Source organism: Heptranchias perlo, chromosome 16 (assembly GCF_035084215.1).
Source record: "Heptranchias perlo isolate sHepPer1 chromosome 16, sHepPer1.hap1, whole genome shotgun sequence".
NCBI classification, from domain to species: Eukaryota; Metazoa; Chordata; class Chondrichthyes; order Hexanchiformes; family Hexanchidae; genus Heptranchias; species Heptranchias perlo.
In genome coordinates, this window is record NC_090340.1 from 12,456,020 (window position 1) to 12,477,322 (window position 21,303).

The 21,303-nt window shown below is 43.6% G+C and overlaps 1 protein-coding gene across 2 annotated transcripts in view; it reads right to left on the reverse strand.

Annotated features, from left to right (window-relative positions):
• The window catches only part of LOC137333488 (RNA-binding Raly-like protein), a 1,248,502-nt gene that overhangs the window by 1,040,515 nt on the left and 186,684 nt on the right, over positions 1-21,303 (reverse strand). For both annotated transcript variants that reach the window (XM_067997653.1, XM_067997655.1), the window contains exon 2: positions 20,732-20,790. The gene's annotated coding sequence lies outside the window, so the exon portion shown is untranslated. The remainder of the gene's footprint in view (positions 1-20,731; positions 20,791-21,303) is intronic.

Below are 21,303 nucleotides of genomic sequence, written 5' to 3' on the forward strand. Positions count from 1 at the left end.
ATTGTGTTTTATTACAGCTCTTGCTGTCTTGCTGCTAACTCGAGATTCTTGTTTTTTTTTAAACCTCTCACTTTCTCTCTTCCTGAAAAGCCATTTAGAATGTCACTGATCCACACTGCATACTTATCACATTGTTTCACATTTCCTGCCCCTTCAGCTTCTTGCTCTCGTGTACACTTTATCAAAAACCTGTTGTAATAATTCCTCCTGACAACGTTCCTTCCTTATTTACAAATTTACTTTTAACAGACCATGGCAACAGCTAATACCTTATCATACTATTGATCCCATTTCTGGACAAGTACTTGGACACGCTCCATCAAGATGTGCTTTGCATTTCAAATAACAATTTGTTCGATAAGCTGACTCTGTGCATTGCTTCCTTAAACTGGATAATGACAGCGAAGTACTGAGTGACTGGAGTCGGCACTGCAAATTACTCTATTGTTACAGTGCTGACAGTGATTGAGTGGAGCATTTCATTAAATTGTCTCAGGCAGACTGCACAGTCCTGCAGTATTCAGCACAAAATGTGGGCATCACTGAAGACTAAATGCACCTTGTGTGCTTCACAGAGACTGCAGCCGACTCCAACCAATGAATTCTCAAGAATCCTTTCCATTAATGAAGCCTCTCTCTCAACAGCAATTTACACTTGGTGCAAAACATCTGCTGGAAGCCTGCAATGAGGTTGTAATATGTATGGTCGCCACTTCTCTTCCCTTCCCGCTCCTCATTTATTCCCCTGCTCTCTCGGAGGTACCAATGCCCCCGGGGGTACAGTTTCACAGACACTAGTCTCCCACCAGTACCAACTGAACAGTCTGACTGAAAGTGCAAGTTGAATATCAGCTCCCAGGGCATCTGAACCACTTGATTAGATTCCAGCCTGTACCTCACTCCCGGGTATCCATTATTCTATATGCAAACCATCTGAACTGTTCGATTAGATTCCAGCCTGTACCTCACTACTAGGTATCCATTTTTCCTATGCATTACAATATTTTGGGCAAAGCTGGAAGGAAAGGAATCCAGTTTTTACTCAAAACAAAGTGGGCGTAAAAGTTCCACGGCACTATCCGAAAAAGAGCAGGGGAGTTCTTGCTGTGTCCTGACCAACATTTGTCCCTTATTCAACACCATCAAAACAGATTACCATTCAATTATCGCATTGCTGTTTGTGGGAGCTCGCTGTGTGCAAATTGGCTGCCGCGTTTCCCGACATTTGAGCAGTGACTACGTTTCAAAAGTATGTCATTGGCTGTGAAGTGCTTTGGAATGTCCTGAAGTCGTGAAAGGTGCTATACAAATGCAAGTTCTTTCTTTGTTTACATACACTGCCTTGTAAAATCCAAGTCCCAAATTCCATTCATAGTCTGTGCGAAATTATCTGACCTCAATTAGAGCAGTGATAGGGCTGCAGGAATTTGTCTCAGTTTCCATGAGCTTTAGAGGGAAAATTTGGCCAGGGTTCCTACTCCTCATTGCCATCCAGTGTTCACTGATGGAAACTTCACATGTGGAAGTCGGATAAGGACAAAATAGGGGTTGGCTCCGCTGCCCTTTAAGGTTGAATAACCAATCAGCACTCGTCTCGGCTCAGTCATGAAGAATTGCCACTTGGGTGACATACTGAGAATGAGTCGATACCCTTAGCATTGCACCATAGAAATTATTACCTTCAGGAGAGGAGGGGGAAAAACTAGACAGGAACAAAGGTTTTGAGTGGGAATGGGAGACTAGACAGGCAAAGAAAGATCTCATAAAAAGCATAGCTGCAGAGCCAAAATATAACGGAAAAAATTGTTCAGTACCACAGCAGTAAGAAGGCGGTCAGAGAAGAGGAAAGAATTCTGAAAGACCCAAATGGATTCCAAAACTGAGAAAACAGAGGCGGATTCCTGGTGTAAAAGATCTGACTTTTGAGGAAAGACTGAAAAAACTAGGCTTTTCAGCTGGGAAAGAAGGTATCTAAGAGGTGACCTTTCAAAGGTATACATAGGAACACAGGAACAGGAGTAGGCCATTCAGCCCCTCGTGCCTGCTCCACCATTTGACAAGATCATGGCTGATCTGTGATCTAACTCCATATATCTGCCTTTGGCCCATTTCCCTTAATACCTTTGGTTGCCAAAAAGCTATCCATCTCAGATTTAAATTTAGCAATTGAGCTAGTATCAATTGCCATTTGCAGAAGAGAGTTCCAAACTTCTACCACCCTTTGTGTGCAGAAAGGTTTTCTAATCCCACTCCTGAAAGGTCTGGCTCTAATTTTGAGACTGTGCCCCCTAGTCCTAGAATCCCCAACCAGCGGAAATAGTTTCTCTCTATCCACCCTATCTGTTCCCCTAAATATCTTATAAACTTCAATCAGATCACCCGTTAACCTTCAAAGCTCTGGAGAATACAACCCCAATTTGTGTAATCTCTCCTCGTAACTTTCACCCTCGAAGTCCGGGTATCATTCTAGTAAACCTAGGCTGCACTCCCTCCAAGGCCAATATGTCCTTCCGAAGGTGCGGTGCCCAGAACTGCTCACAGTACTCCAGGTGCGGTCTGACCAGGGATTTGTATAGCTGCAGCATAACTTCTGCCCCCTTGTACTCCAGTCCTCTAGATATAAAGGCCAGCATTCCATTAGCCTTATTGATTATTTTCTGCACCTGTTCATGACACTTCAATGATCTACGTAACTGAACCCCAAATCCCTTTGGACATCCACTGTTTTTAACTTTTTACCATTTCGAAAGTACCCTGTTCTATCCTTTTTTGATCCAAAGTGCATGACCTCATATTTGCCGACATTGAATTCCATTTGCCACAGTTTTGCCCATTCACCTAATCTATCAATATCCCTTTGTAATTTTACGTTTTCATCGACATTGCTTACAATGCCACCAATCTTTGTGTCATCGGCAAACTTAGATATGAGACTTTCTATGCCTTCATCTAAGTCTTTAATAAATATTGTGAATAATTGAGGCCCCAAGACAGATCCCTGCGGGACTCCACTAGTCACATCTTGCCAATGTGAGTACCTACCCACTGGCCTCCATTTTAGCACCCGCTATCGGGTGCGTTCCTTGCGGGGGGTCTCAGAAAATCCGGGAATGCTGGAGCAGGTCGGGAGCCCGGCTCCAACCCGCCCACGTCCGGGTTCCCCACAGACGCGCCGACATGCACGCGCAGCCCCCGCATGTGGGGCTCCCGCAGGCAATTAAAGCCAGCGGGGTGCCACTTGAGACTATTTACCGAGGTATTTCAGGTCATTAACAGACCTGATTAAGGGAATATGTCAGGAGGGGTGGGATTTTAGAAACAACTGGGACTGTTTCCCATACTGGGGGAAACACTCCCAGTTGAAATGGACGTGTTACAGTTATCAGCCTGTGGCAGCTGTAAAGGTCCATTTGACAGGTAGGGCGGGGGGAGACCCTCACTCATTGCAGGATGCCACTCTGTTACTTGGGACAAAGTTTGGCCTCCACCACCCTCCTCGTGACAATCAAATTCACCAACTTGCACACTTACCCCGGGGTCCAGAGACATGTACCTACCTTGTGGACCCCCTCAGATGTACATCTTCCGGATGGGGGCCGCCGTAGCTGCAGTCATGACCTCCTCGGAGGGCGAACAGCATCACCAGCCAAGCCGTCCACCTCTGACACGTGGAGCTCCACAACACAGTGCTGTGACACATCCACCTGCACAGCAGGAGGGAGGGCAAAGGCAGAGAGAGATGCGTCGCAGGGAGCACTACCCTCGCCACAGGGTCCACAGACCGAGGCTCAGCTTCCTGGACCTCCCTGAGCAGCAGTGCACACGGAGGCTCAGAGTCACTCGACATGTAGTCGTGGACATCTGCAGTCTCCTTCATGCCGAGCTGCTCCCGGCTGGCCCGAGCACCATCTTCTTACCTGTCGCTGTCAACATCACCACTGCCCTCAACAACTTCTCCTCCGCATCCTTCCAGGGTGTCACCGGGGACATCGCCGACGTCTCTCAGTCGTCTGCACAAAAGAGCCCTGCAAATACATCTACACCCACTTTGCAGTGACACAATAGGTCTTCATTGCGATCCTCAGGGAAGGGCATTATTGCACAAACCAGACAAGATTCGCAAAGACGTGGCAGTAGTGGTGCCAATATAATAAGTGATGTGAGTTGGTCAGAAAATAAATATAAGTAAAAACCATGACAAACCCTCAAACACCCTTGTGCATCCCCTTCATGCTCATGACACATTTGCCTTACGCTTCCTACTGCACATATGTGATGCATGCGCTGTGGCTGCAGCACAGGTAGTGACAGGTTGAGTGAGGCTGACCGTGAAAGAGATGCATGAGAGGGTGAGTATGAGATAGAGCCATGAGATTGTATGAGGATTGGGTTGAGTGGTAGTGGCGGGATGAGTACTGGCGAGGTGAGTACGTGCAGGTAAGATGAGGATGAGCTTTGAGTGGGTGTGAGGGGTGATGTGACAGAGTAGTGCTGGCAGTGCAGAAGGAGATGTGGGGTGGGGGCAGTGATGTGGCAGACGGAGTGTAGGGGAATGAGTAAGTGTACTCACTTTGGCTGACCTACTTAGGGCATTGCAGCGCCTCCTGCACTGTATGCAGGTGGGCAATATGTTGGTGGTGCAGGTGACCTGCTCTGCCACCTTGAGCCAGGCCTTCTTGGTGGCAGAGGCAGGCCGTTTCCTCCCGCCCGCTGGGGGGAAGATCTCTGTCCTCCCCCTCCTCCTCACCCCATCTAATGATACCTGGAGTGAGGCATCATTCAACTGGGAGCAGCCTTCCCCCTGGGCTGCTCCATGCTGTAATTTTTCCTATTTGTTGCAGCATCTGTCAGTGGAGGATGGCCCCTTTAAATAGAGCTCCTCCAGCTGACAGAGCTTACTGCGCACGCTCAGTCCGCCCGACGCACAGATCAGCAGTGGGGAACCCGGAGGACCAGGTAAGCGGATCCAATTAGGCTGCGATCGCGCGCGGGGCAGACTGATTTCACCGGGCGCGTTACCCACGCGCCCAATAGCCCCCCCACCGCGAACCCGCAGCCCTGGTAACATCGAGCCCATTATCCCTACTCTCTATCGCCTTTTGCTCAGCCAACTTCCGAACCAAGTCCATACTTTTCCCTCGATTCCATGGGCTTCTATCTTAGCTAACAGTCTCTTATGTGGGACTTTATCAAATGCCTTCTGGAAGTCCATATAAATAACATCCATTGACATTCCCCTGTCCACTACTTTAGTCACCTCTTCAAAAAATTCAATCAGGTTTATCAGGCACGACCTACCTTTCACAAATCCATGCTGGCTCTCTCTGATTAACTGAAAATTCTCGAGGTGTTCAGTCACCCTATCCTTAATTATAGACTCCAGCAGTTTCCCCACAACAGATCTTAGGCTAACTGGTCTATGATTCCCTGGTTTCCCTCTCTCTCCTTTCTTAAAAAGCGGAGTGACATGTGCAATTTTCCAATCCAGAGGGACAGTTCCTGAATCTAGAGAACTTTGAAAGATTATAGTTATGGCATCTGCAATGTGCTCACCAACTTCCTTTAAAACCTTGGGATGGAAACCATCTGGTCCTGGGGATTTGTCACTCTTTAGTGCTATTATTTTCTTCATTACTGTTGTTTTACTTATGTTAATTTTATTGAGTCCCTGGTCAATTAATTCACAAATTCAATATTAATTTTCTTGGGATTTCCGGCATGCTATCCTCTTTTTCTACTGTAAATACTGACACAAAGTAATTATTCAACATGTCTGTCATTTCCCCATTGTCAATGACAATATCCCCATTTTCAGTTTTTTAAGGGGCCAACACTGCTCCTGACCACCCTCTTTTTCCTAATATAACTATAAAAGTTCTTTGTATTGGTTTTGATATCCCTTGCAAGTTTCTTTTCATACTCTCTTTTTGTAGCTCTTACTATCTGTTTTGTGACCCTTTGTTGATCTTTGTATCTTTCCCATTCGCTAGGATCTGTGCCATTTTTTGCCTTTTTGTATGCCCTTTCCTTATGTCTTATACTGTCTCTTATCTCTTTAGTTGGCCATGGCTGTTTTTTTGGCAAGTAGAGTTCTTGCCCCTCAGGGTACAAACCGATTCTGTATCACGTTAAATGTTTCTTTAAACATTTCCCACTGATCATCAGTCGTTTTACCCATTAACAGATTTGCCCAGTTTACTGAGGACATTCTTTGTCTCATCCCATTGATGTCTGCCTTACCCAAGTCTAGAATCTTAGCAGCTGATTCACTTTTTTCCCTTTCAAACACTACATTGAACTCGATCATGTTATGATCACTATTGGATAGATATTCAAGCACAGTTAAGCCGTTAACTAAATCTGGTTCATTACTCATTACTAAATCTAGTATGGCTTGCCCCCTTATTGCCTCTAGGACATACTGCTGTAGAAAATTATCCCGGACACACTGAAGAAATTCACTACCTTTGATAGTTGCTGGTCTGCTTTTTCCAATCCATGTGAAGGTTAAAGTCCCCCATTAAGACCACTGTGCCTTTGTTACACGCTTATCTAATCTCTGCATTTATACAATCAGCACTTCAGAGCTGCTGCCAGGGGTCCTATATACAACTCCCACTATAGTCTTAGATCCTTTCCTATTTCTCAATTCAACCCATAAGGTCTCTGTTGGCTGCTTACCTCTCGTTATATCCTCCTTTATCATTGAAGTGATATCACCTCTAATCACTAAGGCTACTCCTCCCCCTCTTCCATTTTCCCTCTCTCTCCTGTAGACTTTATAACCCGGTATATTTAGTTCCCAATCCTGACCATCCTGCAGCCATGTCTCAGTAATAGCTATCATGTCATACCCTCCAATTTGAATTTGAACCTGTCGTTCATTTAATTTATTCCTTATACTCCGTGCATTTGTATATAGAACTCTTAGTTGGGCCACACACCCTAGCCTGACCTTCAGCTTTGATGCTGGGTTAATCGCCTTACGCCTTCTCGTTTTCACTTTATCTGTAGTGCCTAAAGTACACTTTCTTTCTGCTGCTCTCCGCTTTTTCCTTTCACTTGTTCTTGAACAACTGTTTGTACTATTTGTATTGTAAATTTCCCCTGGGTCTTCCCCTCTCTTGCTGCTCTCAACTTTACTCCCTTCTGACTCCCCGCTCAGGTTCCCATCCCCCTGCCACTCTATAGTGGTATAGAAAAGGTAAATTCAGAATATCATATTAATTTAAATTGTAAAATTTTGACAAAGGAATATAGGTTCAATCTAGCAAAAGATTCACAAAGACGATCCTGAGGTGGAAAACTAAAGTTATGAGGAGAGACTTGAGATACTGGGACTTACGACAGGGGTAGAGAAGGCTAAGACGAGATTTAATTGAGATTTTTTTTAAAACTGTGAAGAGCTTTGATAGAGCGAAGAGAGACAAACTATTTCCTCTGAATGGGAATTCAGCGACAAAGGGGTTATCAATTTAAAATTTCACTAGAGGGAGTGAGGAGAGATTAGGTGACATTTCTTCACAGAGCTGTCTTAGCACGGAATACTTTGCCACAGGGAATAGTTGAGGCGGAGACTATTGCATCTTTTAAGGGAACAGTAGATTTTAAAAAATGAAGCAGAGGAAGATACAGGCCAATAAAGGGAGAGAGCAAAGCAATGAGATTAGTTTTGTAATGTTGCTGAAATTCATAGGATGGGCTCCCTCTGATCTGCAAACGTCTACGGTTTTATCGTTTTTAATTTTTTAAAAAAGTCAACTCATAAAATCATATGAGTTGACTTTTCCATCATTCAAAATGATCATGGCTGATCGTCTAACTCAGTACCCTGTTCCCGCTTTTTCCCCATATCCCTTTACCATTAAGAAATATATCTATCTCCTTCTTGAATATATTTAATGACTTGGCCTCCACTGCCTTCTGTGGTAGAGAATTCCACAGGTTCACCACCCTCTGAGTGAAGAAATTTCTCCTCATCTCGGTTTTAAATGGCATATCCCGTATCCTGAGACTGTGACCCATGGTTATGGATTCCATCCATCGGGAACATCTTCCCTGCATCTCGTCTCTCCAGTCCTGTTAGAATTTTATATGTTTTGATGAGATCACCTCTCATTCTTCTAAACTCTAGTGAATACAGGCCTAGTCGACCCAATCTCTCCTTATTCGTCAGTCCTGCCATCCCAGGAATCAGTCTGGTAAACCTTCGTTGCACTCCCTCCATGGCAAGGACATCCTTCCTCAGATAAGGAGACTAAAACTGCACACAATACACCAGATGTGGTCTCACCAAGGCCCTGTACAACTGCAGTAAGACATCCCTGTTCCTGTATTCAAATCCTCTTGCAATGAACGCCAACATACCGTTCGCCTTCCTAACTGCTTGCTGCACCTGAATGCTCGCTTTCAGCGACTGGTGTACAAGGACACCCAGGTCTCGTTGCACCTCCCCTTTCCCCAATCTATCACCATTCAGATTATAATCTGTCTTTCTGTTTTTACAACCAAAGTGGATAACCTCACATTTATCCATGTTATACTGCATCTGCCATGTTCTTGCCCACTCACCCAACTTGTCTAAATCACGTTGGAGCCTCTTTGCATCCTCCTCACAGCTCACATTCCACCCCAGCTTTGTGTCGTCTGCAAACTTGGAAATGTTATATTCAGTTCCCTCATCCAAATCATTGATATATATTGTGAATAGCTGGGGCCCAAGTACTGATGCCTGCGGTATCCCACTAGTCACTTCCTGCCACCTGGAAAAAGACCTGTTTATTCCTACTCTCTGTTTCCTGTCTGTCAACCAATTCTCAATCCATGCCAGTATATTCCCCCAATCCCATGTGCTTTAATTTTGCACACTAACCTCTTGTGTGGGACCTTATCAAAAGCCTTTTGAAAATCCAAGAACACCACATCCACTGGTTCTCCCCTATCTATTCTACTAGTTACCTCCTCAAAAAACTCCAGTAGATTTGTTAAGCCTGATTTCCCTTTCATAAACCCATGCTGACTTTGTCCAATCCCTTTAATGCCTTCCAAGTGTTCTGTTATCACATCCTTTATAATAGGCTCTACCATTTTCCCCACTACTGATGTTAGGCTAACTGGTCTGTAATTCCCTGTTTTTCCTCTCCCTCCTTTTTTGAATAGTGGGGTTACATTTGCCACCCTCCAATCTGTAGGAACTGTTCCAGAGTCTATAGAATTTTGGAAGATGACCACCAATGCATCCACTATTTCCAGGGCCACTTCCTTTAGTACTCTGGGATGTAGATTATCAGGCCCTGGGGATTTGTCAGCCTTTAGCTCCATTAATTTCCCTAGCATTTTTCTTTCCTAATGGGAGACTAGCAAATCGTACACATCAGAGATGCCCTCAGATGCTCCTCTGTGATCAAAAGAAAAGAACCACTTCACTCCAGAGGAGCACAGTTATGACCTAAAACGTTCATTTTTGCATTGCATTATTGATTGCCTGGTGTCATGGTGGCTCAGGTCAGGATCTGAAAGGACACTGATGGCGTAAAACATTGAGAGTTGTGTCCACCTTCGTCAGAATTCAAAACGAGAGAACTGACATCTTCCCAGCAAACCCTAAGAACACAGCTCGAGCATGAATGGCTCATTAAATCCAAGCCTGTAATAACGGAGTGTCAGAACAGTACATAAAATTGATTTGCTGTCTGTGGATCCTTTGGGACCTATTGTCCTCTCCCAGGTCTTCTGCTTTTGTAACATGGAAATCTCCTGCTATTTTAAAGGCTACTGTTAGCTGTGGACTGAGCTGAATTTTGTGTGCTGCTCTCGGCTTCAACATTATGGACAATGCAATTGTATTAAGCTGCGTATGACCCCCCATAACTTTTCTGACTGAAGAAATTCTCAATGGGCCAGAATTTACTGTCATAATAATGGTGAGGCTAACAGTTATTTACACTGTTATTTTTGTGCAAATTACACAACAACTTCAGGCGAGGGCAGGTGTGCAGTTAAACGTGAAAATCGAGAAGTTGCTGTCCGAGATGCACCGCTCCGCTGCCAATCTTGCGAAAACGGTATCTCGCTGTCTGACTCACCATTCAAATGCATTGAACGGCGTGAAGTTCCTGTTAGATACGAACTAAGCTCGCCACAGAAAGTTAGGGCTTGTCCATTTCAGTCTATGTATCCTTTTTAACGGCGTGATAAGTCCTAATTACTGCCAAGCAACCGCTCTGGCACTGAAAATTAACTATAACAAGTGTGGCGCCTCATTCCTTCAGCATTTAATTGTTGTTGGAGATTCAAAAAAAAATTTTTTTTTTAAACTTTGTCTTTTTGTTCTCTCTCTTAATCCAATCTTTCTTTCCCTCTTTATTTCGCTTTCTGTACCTGAAGTGACATTGAATTCACTGTTCTAACTTACACTTCCTGGTTCAGACTGCGCTGCTCATTAACAATTCTTCAATCAGATTGGTTAAGAAGACACGCAGTTGCTTGCCCTGTTCACACAGGTCCCAGATGCCCTGTAGAGGGCACCGCGCCATCTGGATCTCTAACTTACAGCAAATACACAGTTGTTAACATAATGTTATGCATGTATAAAATCACAGTTAAATAAAAAAAAACAGAAGCTGTGTTAAATCATTGCAGGTTTATTGTTTCTTTTAATTTTATGCTCCAGCAAGCACATCTTAATTGTTAAATGCCTGTACTTGTAGCTCTCACCTAAATTCCCAGAGCATTTCTCTCTTTGGTGGAAAGCAAGTATATCTTACACTTGTACCTTGTAATTGAAATATTTCATTAAGTGTGAGCAGTAGGTCAGTGAGTTTATTCAGGAATGTGCCAGCAATATTTCCCAGCCTGAGCTGGGTTAGATGATCAGTCACGGTTTCAATAAGGGTGCTACAACAGACCTTAGCCCTCAGCATCCCTTGGCTACGGAAGAAAATGATTCCGGCTTTCCATCCCGCAACCTCTGGAGGGGGGGTGGGGGGCAGAGAGCGAGAGAGAGGCGGGAGCAGAGAGAGAGATGGTCGAGAGAGAGAGAGATGGGGTTGGGGGGGGGGGGCGGAGGAAAGGGGGGGGCAGAGGAAAGGGGGGGACAGAGGAAAAGGGGGGCAGAGGAAAAGGGGGGCAGAGGAAAAGGGGAGGCGGAGGGAAGGGGAGGCGGAGGGAAGGGGAGGCGGAGGAAAGGGGAGGCGGAGGGAAGGGGAGGCGGAGGAAAGGGGAGGCGGAGGAAAGGGGAGGCGGAGGAAAGGGGAGGCGGAGGAAAGGGGAGGCGGAGGAAAGGGGGCAGGGGGAAGGGGGAGAGAGAGAGAGAGAGAGCGAGAGAGTGAGAGTGAGAATGAGGATGAAGAACATTGGGTGTTGTCAAGATTGGTCACTGTTGTGGTGTCTCCTGCTGTCAAATAGCTTGCTAACACTCTGTGAAGGCTTATATATGAATAGTAGCCATTTTGCCAAATGACAGGAGGGCAACCTATGCCCGTGGAACTGTACCCCAGCAAGGGGGCAACACCTTCAGTGGAGGCAGGAAGGAGAGAAAATTGCCAGAGAAATGAGTAAAGTAAAAGCCTATTGCTATCCATGGAAGAATCCAAACCAGAACGATACACACATCCCAGGGGGAGAGCTACTATTTGTTTAAAAAGCATAGAATCGAACAAATGCTGAGCATAATGACGTCACAGTTATGTCAACTTAGACTGAATTACACTGATCAAAATCACAGCTTATTTACCACCTGGAACCTCTACAATTCACTACCGTAAATGGACTGATGCACGGTATTCAAAGGTTATACAGCAGCAAGTCCAGCAGCATCCTGTATAGTGTTGAGTCGAAATCAGGAGAAAAATCTAAGAAATAATGAGATTGAGAAGTCCACTTTGTTTATCGAGGACACTTTTATCCATAGATCGTGTAGAATCTGCTGACGAGGGAGTATTTCTCTGTAACTCTCAGAGATCGTCAAGCAAGATTCCACAATACATATTGGGACATAGACTTCAATTATTCAAACCTGGCCAATTCCTTTTCTTGCTCACTGCTGCTCAGAACCATCATTCTCCAGGGTGTTTGATCAGCTACTTGTACTAACCTTCTATTCCAGCTCTTTTGTGAAGCTGTGAAAAAAATACTCTGTGCAGCCAAGACCAACTCTCTATGTCAAGAACAGATATATCACTGCTGAACTCTGGTGGTTGCTGGGAGCATGAAAACACCCTCGTAGCTTAGACATACTCCAAAAAGCTTGGATCAGTAAATTTTGGTTTTACTGTGTGTCTTAACTTTTGCTGAGTTAATCATCATTTGCTGAAACGGTGTGATGGAAGGTGAGGGTAATGACAGTGAGAGTTGGAAAACAGCCACATTAAAATTGTGTTTATCCATTCTGCTGGTTAATCCTTTACCTCAGATCTTAGAAGCCACAGTTAGATGAGAAAACAGCATGTCCCTGAAGAGATGAATGTCTTTCAAGTCACTTTGCATGAGGCAAATAGAAAAAAAATTGCTTTTACTACTGAGATACGTACGGTAATGGTATTGGTGCAGAAAATGGCAAATCTGGTTTTGCAATGAAGGACAGAGGGTGCATCATACTTGCATTTATATAGTACTTTTATCATAGAAAAATGCCCCAAGAGTTTCTCAGAGGGGTAACCAAAAAAAACAAAATTGGATGCTCAGCCACAGAAGGAGATATTAGGAGGGCTGACCAATAGCTAGATCAACGAGGTGGGTTTTAAGGAAAGTCTTAGAGGAGGGGGAGGAGTTTAGAGACAGAATTCCAGAGCATGGGGCCAAGGCAACTGAAGGTGGACCAAAGGGAGAGGGGGATGCATTGGAGGCCAGTCAGAGGATCGGAGAGTTCTTCGAGAAGGAGAGGTTGTAAGGCCGGAGGAGGTTACAGAAATAGGGAGGGATGAGGCCATGAAGGATGAGAATTTTAAATTGGAGGTGTTGTGTGACGAGAAGCCAATGTAAGTTATTGAGGACCGAGGTGATAGCTGAGTGGGACTTGATGCGGGATATGATACAGCCACCTGAGTTTTGGATGAGCTAAAGTTTAAAGACAGTATAGAGTGGTAGGTGGCCAGGAAAACATTGCAATAGTCAAGACTGGACTCAGCAAAAGCACAGATAAAGATTTCAGTAGCAGATGGGCTGATGTAGGGATAGGGGTGAGTCTTCACAATGCTTATTGAGGAAATTGCAGCGCATCCAAGGTTGGACATTGGGCAAGCAGTTTGTTGGTGTCGGGAGAGGTAGAACTGGATGTCGTCAGCGTACACGTGGAAACTGACCCCATGTTTACGGATTGAAGTTGCCAAGGGACAGCATGTAGATGAGGAAGAGGAGGGGGTAAAGGATCGATCCTTGGGGACTCTGGAAGTAACAGTGTGGGGCAAGTTGGGAAGCAACTGGTGGGGATGCTCTGGCTACGATTGGATAGGTAAGAGTGGAACCAAATGAGGGCTATCTCATTGAGCTGGAAAACGGAGGAGGAGCATTGGAGGAGGATGGTGTGGCTGACAAACAGAGAAGGAGCATTGGAGGAGGTTGGTGTGGCTGACAATGTCAAAAGTTGCAGGGAGGTTAAGGAGGTTGAGGAGGGATTATGCATCACGATCACAATCACATCCACAGAGGACATCATTTGTGACAAGGGTTAGGGCTATTTTGCTGCTTTGGGAGGGGCTGAGAGATTCAATCATGGAATTGCGAGAAAGATGGGCATTGATTTGGAAAGCGACAACACTTTCAAAGACAGTGGAGAGAAAAGCCAGGTTACAAGGCGAGAGGTCGAGGGTAGGTTTTTTGAGAAACCGGTGCTGATGGCAATTTTGAATGAGAGCGGGACAGTACCTGAGGAGAAGGAACCATTTACAATGTCAGTTAGTATGGGTTCAGAAGGGAAGCTGGGTGGTCAGCAGTTTAGTGGGAATGGGATCAAGGGAGGAAGAGGTCTCATGGATGAGTTGAGCTCGGAGAGGGCATGAGGGGAGATTGGAAAGAAACTAGAGAAATACGCAGGTTCGATCAATGAAGTACAGCAGGAAAATGATTCCCAATGAGAGCAGATCCAGTTCTCCCCGTCTCTCTTCATAACTCATTGAATAAGACCTGGTACCGTTCTTCTTGACTTTCCTTGAACCCGTTCCAGGCCTCTACCTTTTTGTAAATATGGTTCCCAAAATTAGACATATTTTTGGCATATTTGCCATTACAATAGGTATAAACGCTTAATGAGACAACAGGTATAAATGCTTAATGCTGGCCTCCCTGCTGCCACCTTCCATAAGTTACAAGTTAACCAAAATGTTCATATTCTTGTCCACTTAAAGCCTCTCAATTCCATTAACCTAGTTTTTGTCAGGCTCCACCCTCTCCCTGTACCCCTATAAATCAATTTCAAGACACTTATCCTCATATTTAAATGCCTTTATGGTCTTGGTGCACCTTATCTTGGTGATCTCCTTTAGCCTTATGCTCCTGCTTGCACCCTCTGATACTGGTCTACTTGTCCCTTGCCTTTATTGCTCCACCACTGATGGCCTATCTTTCAGACCATTTCCCTATACTCTTCACCATGCCTTCTTCCTTCCTCCCTGCTTGCAAATGCCAACTTAACAAGTTTTTTTATAAACCGTCTTTTTCAGCTCTGCACCTTAAATCCATTGTATCGACTCTTCTATTTGCTTAGTGTCCATTCTCATCTATCCTATCTGTAAAGCACTGGCATGATTTTGGGTTCGACCAAAATTCATGTTCTTGTTTTGTCTGAAATTCCTCTCTGCGAATTTAGCATCTAAAATATTTTTTTCTGGACCCCACACTGCCAACAAAAAGAAGCCCCACACTATCATAAAAAATTAAATAAATGGATCAACATCTCTGCTAAAACAGCAGAGAAAGGAATGGCTAAGTGTTGAAGTGCTGGTACGACACAACGAAATGTGGTCTCACCAATTCTTTGCCAAACATACAAGGACTGAAAGTTTGAAAATACTGCCAAGACTACTAATGCTTAACAGAATCAATGGACATACGATGAGGAATTAATTTGCCTGTTGTAATGCTATTATTACTGTTCCAACAAGCTGGATACTCACAGGATTTCGAGAAACCTCTAGTACTTAATGCCACCTCATTATATGGAAATAACTGGCAAGGAAAAGAAAATGTTAACAGTGCGTAAGTAGATCTCACACAGAGTACAACTTCAAAGAGGTTGTCACACTGTATTGCACTGGCAAGAGCACATATGACATATTGTACCCAGGTTTGGGCAACAGATTTGCCAAAAGACAGTCACTGGAAAAGGCTCAGGGCAGTTCAACAATGAAAATGCTAGGTCTTATGTCAATGAGTTGTAAAGCATGATTAAGAATGACTAATTGGAAAAAGGACTGGGAAGGGGACATTACTCATGATGAATAGGGAGGATTTTTTTTTTACTGAGCAAGGGTACAAGATTAAGAGAAATTACAAGATATGGAAACTTTGAGCCAAATGCAACATGAGGAACAACTACTACCCATTTTAGAGTTAATTAATGGGTCAAACTACCCAATAAAATGGATGCAGACTCAGTGAAACATTCACAAAAAAAGAAATGGACACAAATATATTTTAAATGTATGAATGGTTTCCTGCAACTTCCACCAAGTGTATTTTAATGTTTTAACAAACATTTAATAAGTACTGGAAAAAGAATAAAATGAAAAATTGCCACGGCAACCTTCATCATAATGGACTTGGCGTTTTAACTGCTGTGATATACTTTGAAATATCAACTTGCCCGAGGTCATTCCACAATTATTGTTCCCTTGAACTGGATATACACAGCCTTGTAATTACAATTATATGAAATAACACAACGAAACAAAAATAATAGAGGCCTGACATAGAGCTATGTGCAAATCAATCAGGGGCTCAAATCTGCACTAAAGGTTTCTTTTAACAGAAACTGAGCCCCCACAGCTGGCAGCACAGATGCTCCAACCCAACATTGCCATCAACACTATGACCCTATACTGCCACAACTATGTTCCTACACTGCCAGAGACATTATACTGCCACCAAGTGACCCCCTACTGCCACCACTGAAACCCCACAATGCCATCATTGGTGTCCTACAATGCCACCAAAGGCAGTCCTCACATTTCCACTGTTGACTCAAAACTGCTGCCAACACAAAAGCACATGTGAAAACCTAAAGTGTAAACATCAATCCACAACTATGACAATTTAATATATATTAATATGATTATTTTTTAAAGATTTACCTTTTTCATTCTACATTTGTTTTTTCATCTAAAATTGCTAATTTAAGAATGGAATATTGGTTGAAAACATTGATCTTAAGTTAAAAACTAAAAAGTAGCAGCTGCAAAATTAACAAATGTACAAGAGTAATTGGGTGAAAATTGTGCTGCCATTTATTAAAAGCAGAGTTCTGTCAGGTCCAACCATCCCTTCTGTATTGCAACGCTCAGGCAAACACTATTCTAGAGACAGTCAGCCTTTCACTGTCTCTGCTAAGTCAGTGACATTTCTTCTTCCTGCAGCGGTTGTGTCTCAGAAATAGTTATGGTTTCCATTGAAAAGGATTCCAAACAAACCCATTATTCAGAGAAGCTGGAAACAAAAGTTAATGCTGGATTCTTCACACCCCTCCCCAGTACTGCATTGAAACAACCAACTGTTGACCACTATGCTCCACTCCCCATACAGAACGTTATGAAAAGAAACTTGCATTGAGATGTTCAAACAAATTGATGGAGTCAGAAACATACAGCATTTGAGCAACAAGAACTTCCAGTTGTAAACAAAGAACTTTGAAAATACAGGTCACTTGAATGGGAATAAAGATTATTTTTCTCTATTTTACACCAATTTTCTCCGCTCCTACTCTCCTTGCTGCGGTACAGTTCCAGAGGCGTTGCACACCCTCTGGTACCTCACTCAACTGCTTATTATTCACGTGTGAGCCTAGACAATGAGTTTAAGCAAGCTGTTCAACCTCAGTGGGCATCGTAGCTAAGCCCGATCCAGTCCTCAACTGATGTCTACACACATGCACTTCCATGGGACAGTGATCAGATGAGAGAACCATGGCCGATTTTTCCTAGCTTAACACTGGGCTACTGAGGCCAACTATCGTGTTTCTACAACTGCCTGCCTGAGAATAAACATTTTAATTAATCTACTTCAGCGATAAAAACCAAAATGTCATTGAATCATAGAATGGTTACAGCACAGAAGGAAGCTATTTGGCCTGTGCCGGCACTTTGTAAGAGCAATCCAGTTAGTCCCACTCACCCACTCTTCCCCCATAGCCCTGCAAATTTTTTCCCTTCAAGTATTTATCCAATTCCTTTTTGAAAGCCACGACTGAATCTGCTTCCACCAGCCTTTCAGGCAGCACATTCCAGATCATAACTACTCGCGACAAAAAGTTTTTCCTCATGTCGCCTTTGTTTCTTTTGCCAATCACCTTAAATCTGTGTCCTCTGGTTCTCGACCCTTCCGCCAATGGGAACAGTTTCTCTCTATCTACTCTGTCTAGACCCCTCATGATTTTGAACATTTCCATCAAATCTCCTCTCAACCTTCTCTGCTATGAGGAGAACAATCCCAGCTTCTCCAGTCCATCCACGTAACTAAAGTCCCTCATCCCTGGAACCATTCTAGTAAATCTTTTCTGCACCCTCTCTATGCCTTCACATCTTTTCTAAAATGCAGTACCCAGAATTGGGCACAATACTCCAGTTGTGGCCAAACCAGTGTTCTGTAAAGGTTCATCATAACTTCCTTGCTCTTGTACTCTATGCTTCTATTTATAAAGCCCAGGACCCCGAATGCTTTTTTAACCGCTTTCTCAATCTGTCCTGTCACCTTCAAAGATTTGTGCACATGTACCCCCAGGTCTCTCTGTTCCTGCACCCCCTTTAGAATTGTAGCATTTAGTTTATATTGCCTCTCCTCTTCCTGCCAAAATGTATCACTTCGCACTTCTCTGCGTTAAATTTCATCTGCCATGTGTCCTCCCATTCCACCAGCCTGTCTAATAGACTTCCTCTTGAAGTCTATTACTATTCTCCTCACTGTTAACTACACTTCCAAGTTTTGTCTCATCTGCAAATTTGGAAATCAAGTCAAAATCATTAATATATATCAAAAAAAAGTGGCCCTAGTACCGACACCTGGGGAACACCACTGTATACCTTCCGCCAGTACGAAAAACAACCGTTCACTGCTACTCTCTGTTTCTTGTCACTTAGCCAATTCTGTATCCATGCTGCCACTGCCCCTTTTATTCCACGGTCTTCAATTTTGCTGACAAGCCTATTATGTGGCACTATATCAAATACCTTTTAAAAGTCCATATACACATCAACTGCATTGCCCTCATCAACCCTTTCTGTTACCTGATCAAAAAACTCAGTCAAGTTAGTTAAACACAATCTGTCTTTAACAAATCCGTGCATGCTTTCCTTTCCCTTCAGAACAAAATCACACATTCTGAGGGGGAAACTGGGATACTACACTGAATTACTGGAAGAAACACATTTTTATTGATATAATTTATCAACAGTAGAATTTCTCTTGAACAATAATTATGTTTTTGTTACATGTCATTTTTAATAAAGTATATGCTTGAACAGATTCAAAGAGCTGGAGATGACTGAATGAATGTCAGGATGTCTTTAAATACAGTACTGAATATTGGATATTTGGCCACGTTCCATTGAAATGAACCAACTTGTTCTTTTCAAAAGGGCAGCAGGTATGTGCAGTGAAACACCTTTTTTGGTTTGTTCCTTTCTGCACGTGACTTGGTGCTTTACAGATGATGACATTTCCCTCAATGTTACATTGGTGTTATGGAACAGTAGGTGAATTCACTAATATTGAGCAGAAGAAGGTTATCTACATTGGAGAAACTTGGAAGTCTTGTGAGGTGGGGGTAAGAGGAAGGAGTCTGCACTGGAATACCCTGGCAGTCGAACCACCTCCCCTTGACATTCAATGGCATTACCATAGCCGAATCCCCAACCATCAACATCCTGGGGATCACCATTGACCAGAAACTTAACTGGACCAGCCATATAAATACTGTGGCTACAAAAGCAGGTCAGAGGCTGGGTATTCTGCAGCGAGTAACTCACCTCCTGACTCCCCAAAGCCTTTCCACCATCTACAAGGCACAAGTCAGGAGTGTGATGGAATTCTCTCCACTTGCCTGGATGAGTGCAGCTCCAACAACACTCAAGAAGCTCGACACCATCCAGGACAAAGCAGCCCGCTTGATTGGCACCCCATCCACCACCCTAAACATTCACTCCCTTCACCACCGGCGCACCGAGGCTGCAGTGTGTACCATCCACAGGATGCACTGCAACAACTCGCCAAGGCTTCTTCGACAGCACCTCCCAAACCCGCAACCTCTACCACCTAGAAGGACAAGGGCAGCAGGCACATGGGAACAACACCACCTGCACGTTCCCCACCAAGTCACACACCATCCCGACTTGGAAGTAAATTGCTGTTCCTTCATCGTTGCTGGGTCAAAATCCCGGAACTCCCTATCTAACAGCACTATGGAAGAACCTTCACCAAACAGACTGCAGTGGTTCAAGAAGGGGGCTTCCCACCACCTTCTCCAGGGCAATTAGGGATGGGCAATAAATGCTGGCCTTGCCAGTGACGCCCACATCCCATGAATGAATAAAAAAAAGTCTCATGATAAGTAGGGGAGGAGTGTGGTTCTAAGTTCCCTACTGGGAAGGAAGTCAATCTCTACAACCCAGCATTGATCTAATTTGGGACGAATTAGGTCCGCTTACCAAAATCCATCTCTGGTTCAAATAAAAATCTGAAAACTGAAGTAGCAAGCATGTTCACCTCCAGAAAATACAATAGAGAGTGTGATTAGAGAGAATGCAAAAACCTCCAGTAAAATGATTTCAACCATACAGTTCAGTGTAGGAAGCTGTATACAGTGTGTCAGTCAAGATTTGTTTGGAATATTTTCTGCAGCATGAAGAGAAAAAAAATGCAGAAAAATGCAAATAACTGCATGAAAACTTTAGGACTATATCCGGCCATAAGCCCAGGACTCTTCATCGATCATAATTATGACGCGCCATGTTATTGCCCTATAATCTGCGACAGATGTAAGTAATCTAGTGTCACTAAGATTTACATATCCAATCCAGCAGCCAACCAAAAATCCATTTTGTGCAGCTTTAGCCCACATGGTCAATTGCTCCACTACTAGCCAACACTGCCACAGTAAAACCCATCCCCCATTCCATTTTTACAGTGAAAACTACAAAACCGAAGATCCCTAATTGAAAACCTCCAATATGAAAACATACTCTTACACAAATATAGTTACATCTCTTCATAGACTGACTATCTTTTTAAGTAGCTCACCCCATCCTACATGTTAAACAGCACAGATGTTGTACGCATTAAATATAAAAATGTTACTGTCTGCAATAAATTATTTTTCCACAACGTATATTGGAATGACATTCTGCGCATTCCCCAACAACTCAAACAGGTGACAAATCGGTCTGCTACCCAGGCTCAGGGCAAACATAATAGGGTACGGACTTCAATATAAAAGAATAAATTGAGAACTTCTCCCAGAGTAGGACAGTCCTAAAACATGGTCTATAGCAGTATAAGTAAATACAAATGTTCCTGTCCCCTCTCTTACCTTTTGTTCAATCTTTTTTTTTCCTCTCCTGGCTCGCTTATTCTCGTGGAGCAAGTGAGCTACAAAAGAGACAGAAACAAGGTTGTTGAAGAACCAACGCCTTAGAAAGAGTAAATCTCCATTCACTATGTCACTGCAGGAGGAATAATACACAAAACGGCTTTTACCATCTAGTTTCATTCACAGTTCTAAAACATAAAATGGGATAAGAAGGAGCAATTGAGAGACCCTACCACCTCATGTACTACAAGCCTAGTGGTGGCAGCAGAGGAGAGAAGTGCAACTGTCAACCTTTCCAATTCATCTGCATCATGATATAAACTCCTGTCCCCTTGTTAAAAGCTTTACACTCCAAGAACTTGGTGTATCTGAGGTACCATTCTCTCAGAGACTGCTCCAAAAATGTCTAAAATATAGGAACACACAGTGTGCAGAGATATTACAAACATATGAAAAGAAGGGCGAGCAAAGGCCATCAGGCCTATCAATGTTTGCCCCATCTTTGTGCACATTCCTCCCCAACAACTGCTAATGCTAACTCCTGGGTGAGGTACAAATTCCGAGAAAAACTT